This window comes from Balaenoptera borealis (assembly GCF_965194805.1).
Source record: "Balaenoptera borealis genome assembly, chromosome: 7".
NCBI lineage: Eukaryota > Metazoa > Chordata > Mammalia > Artiodactyla > Balaenopteridae > Balaenoptera > Balaenoptera borealis.
Window position 1 is genome coordinate 88,830,466 of NC_138864.1, and position 4,430 is coordinate 88,834,895.

Consider the following 4,430-nt stretch of genomic DNA (forward strand, 5'->3'; position numbering starts at 1 on the left):
TCTTTTTTTTTTTTTTTTTTTAAATTATTTATTTATTTATTTATTTTTGGCTGTGTTGGGTCTTCGTTTCTGTGCGAGGGCTTTCTCTAGTTGCGGCGAGCGGGGGCCACTCTTCATCGCGGTGCGCGGGCCTCTCACCATCGCGGCCTCTCTTGTTGCGGAGCACAGGCTCCAGACGCACAGGCTCAGTAATTGTGGCTCACGGGCCCAGTTGCTCCGTGGCATGTGGGATCTTCCCAGACCACGGCTCGAACCCGTGGCCCCTGCATTGGCAGGCAGATTCTCAACCACTGCGCCACCAGGGAAGCCCAATGTGAAGATCTTTTAAAAGCAAATGTATAGAGGTTTGATGGTCTCAAAAGACAGAGTCCAATCAAAGCAAGACGAGGCTAAGCATATAGTACCCAAATTGCTTCTGATCTCTCTGCTAAGAAAGAAAAAGAACTGTTTTTCCCTACTCCCATGCAATCCCAAGCTCCCATGTTAGTCTAGTTCCCTTAAATAAAAGAGGGGCACAAGGAGTTTGCCTTGACCCAGGAATTGCCATTGACAGGCTCTACCAGGTGGCAAGTTTAAAGAGTTGTAATTCTGTCCCCTTTTATTATTTCTCCTGGGGTGGAATTAGAGGGCCTAAGGATGACATCGAATCATAATGCTATCAGATTTGAAATGCTAAGGGACCATCTTTGTTTTCTTCTTTGTTTTCTTTTATTTATTTATTTATTTATTTATTTATGGCTGTGCTGGGTCTTCGTTTCCGTGCGAGGGCTTTCTCTAGTTACGGCAAGTGGGGGCCACTCTTCATCGCGGTGCGCCGGCCTCTCACTATCGCGGCCTCTCACTATCGCGGCCTCTCTTGTTGCGGAGCACAAGCTCCAGATGCACAGGCTCAGTAATTGTGACTCACGGGCCTAGTTGCTCCGTGGCATGTGGGATCCTCCCAGACCAGGGCTCGAACCCATGTCCCCTGCATTGGCAGGCAGACTCTCAACCACTGCGCCACCTGGGAAACCCCTTCTTCTTTGTTTTCTTTTTCTCTAATAGGAACATTAAACAGCAAGCAAGCATCATTTCCAGACAGAGATGAGTGCTCGGAGGAATTTTGCAAACATTACATGGTCTCTCTGGGAAAGAAAATGGAGCTTGGAAAAACTGCCACGCTTTATTAATTCCATTTGTTTTCAAAGAGAAGGATGGTTTTTCACATGGCAATGCTAAAGAACCCCAGCGCATAAAAAGACTTTCCAAGAGTTTTCCTATAGCACATCCCAATTGTGGCCTTTTGTTTTTCTTGTCTTTTTGTCTTTCTGTTTGTCTATTTCTGGGTTATGTTATTTGACATGGAAAGGTGCACACCTGCTGTATTTCCATGGTGAATTGTAGACTTATCCATTAAAAATAGGTTCTTTGCTTTATTTAATCCTTTTGCCTTAGATTCTACATTGTCAGATAATATCACCACTCCTACTTTTTTGTGTGTTTGTGTTCACTTGGTAGATCTCCGCCTCCCTCTTTCATTTAAAACATTCTGGTTATTTGCTATTAGATGTGTCTCTTAAAAAAAAAAATCTGGTAATAATGTGAGGACTCTTGTCTTGTAATAGGGAAAGTAATCTGTATTGTTTATCTCATTCTTGTCATCTCTGAGGATTTAATTTTGTTCTATTTCTACAGTAATATATGCTTTTTCACTTTTAATGTTGTATATTTCTGTTCTTCTTTGTTTCCTTAGTCTGCTCAGAATTAAAACTCTTTATTTATCAATTGTTCTGTTTCAAATTTATACATTTCTTAGGTTGGTATTGATAAAAGCATAGGTCATGTATTCTTATTCTTCTTGAAATGTCTTTGATATAGCTTTGGCTATACCCGATTAAAATTTGAGATTCATTCTACTTATTATAATCACTTTCTAAGTCATCCTTAACTGCACTTTTAATTTCTTCTTTCACTTCAGTGTTATTTAGCTGTGTTTTTTCAGTTTCCAAGTAGAATTTTAAAAAGCCATTTGCTATTAATTTGCAGTTTTATTGCACTGTCATGAAAAATCGGCTAGTATGTAGTCTCTTTTGGAATTATTGAGATTTGCTTTGTGACCCTAGATCTGAATTTTCATAAATACACTATGGATAGTAATAAGTGCAATTAATGACAGATAGAATGATAGATAGATAGATAGATAGATAGATAGTAGAGATCCAAGCTTATAAATTATATTAATTTTTCATATCCTTAGTAATTGTCTCTACTACTCTAGATTCTAGGACAGGCATGCTGAAATTTCCTATTAGATATATTTTTTGCCAATTTCTCCTCCTAATATAGTTTTATCATTTTAATGCTATGTGAGTCAATGAATAGATTCAATCATTATTCATGAGTATTATATTTTTATTGTAAATATATTTCAAAAATATGAAACAAACCCCTTTTGTCCCTTTTAGCAATTGTTTCTCTTTATTTCAACTTAATTTGTTATTATTATTGCCATCCCTACATTCTTTTTTGGCCCAGTGTGTCTTTATCTAACTCATTATTTTTCACCTTTCTTAATTTTAGTTAATTTTAGTTGAGTCTCTGGAAAAATCCCATATAATTGAATATTTTATTTAACTAAATCTGAATTTTTTTGCTTTTAAGATTTCTATATAATATGTTTATATTCATTTTAATAATTTGTATCACTTTGATTTTGTCATCTTATTTTGTACTTTTATGCATTTTTCCTCATCTTTCACTTTTTTCTTTTCCTACTTTTTTTCACATTGGCCAAATTTCCCTAATTTTTTTTTTTTTTTTTTCCTATTTCTTTAGAAACTAAAATTTGTAATTTTGGTCTACCAGTGATAGCCTTTAAACTGAAAAAGATATATTTCCCAATTAATATCAAGGATAAGATAATGTGTCTTTTGGATACCTGTATAAACTGTGGGAGATTAGCACCCTCATACTTTCTCCTGCCTTCCTCCCTTCTTGACTTCCATCTCTCTTTGGTTTTGCTAATAGACAGTGGACTTTCCACCCAGATTAATGATAATAATAATTTTTTAAATGTTATGAACATTAAATTTAAAAAACTATTCTTTTTAAAAATAGAAGTATAGTTGATTTACAATACTGTGTTAGTTTTGGATATACAACAAAGTGATTCAGTTATATATATTTTTTCAAATTATTTTCCATTATAGGTTATTACAAGATATTGAATATTGTTTCCTGTGTTATACAGTAAATCCTTGTTGCTTATTTATTTTATGTCTAGTAGTTTGTATCTGTTAATCCCCTACTCCTAATTCATCCCTCCCCCCTTTCCCCTTTGGTAAGTATAAGTTTGTTTTCTATGCCTGTGTGTCTGTTTCTGTTTTGTATATTATTTCACTTGTATTATTTTTTAGATTCCATATAAGTGATATCATATAATATTTGTCTTTTTCTGTCTGATTTCCTTCACTAAGTATAATATTCTCTATCAATTCTCTTTTCTCTAGAAAAGAATTATTCTTGGTGTTTGCATTAAGTTTCACTCCAAGCAAATATTAATTATTTAGACTAATTCAAAATTTTACTTATTTTATTGCTCATCACCATTAATTTCTTATCCAACCTCCAGACTCAAATTCTTGGCTTGGAGAATTTGTGAATCCGTACTTCTTCACATAATTTTTATTAAGGAAAATATGTGGATTCTAAGCTTCTTAGTTCTTGCATGTATGAGACTCTCTTCTGATTCTCTTGCACATGTTAAATATCATTTCATTGGATGCAAAACCCTTAGGTCACAATATTTCCCTCTCAAATGCTCTGGTTATTCTTTGTTAACTTCTGGCATTTGAGATTTTTTAAAGAAGTCTGGTGCCAACTGACCTATTTTTATATTTGAACAACCACCTGTTTTTAATCCCTGAATGCCTGTAAGACTTTTTTTTTGTGGTCATTTAAGTTTAAAAATTCTACCATATAAATGTGCATTTCTTTTGCCTGGTATTAAAAACCCTTTTGCTCTGAGCTTCTAGTCTTTTCACACCAAGGAATTTTTCTTCATTTATTTGTTGTTGACTTACTTTTAATAACACAAATAGCAGATTAATTCATCTCATTGATAAAAGTTAAAGCGAGTCAAATAAAATGAAAACTGCCCTTAACATTTCCCCAACTTACTTCCCTTCCCCCAATTAAAAAGACATATATATGTTTCTCTATCTTTTTCTGTGAATTTACATCCATATAGAAATGTATGCTTTTTTTCCCACTATTATGTGCATGGAAAATTTCTATTCATACTGTTTCGCATTTTGCTTTTTTCATTCAACAACAGGTAGTGGAGGTCTCTCCACGCTGGCTTAGGTTAGGTTTCCTGGGAAACAGAAGCTGAGATGGAGATGTGTGTGTAGGAGGCTAATTAGCTACTGCTCTTAAGAAAAACACCTGTG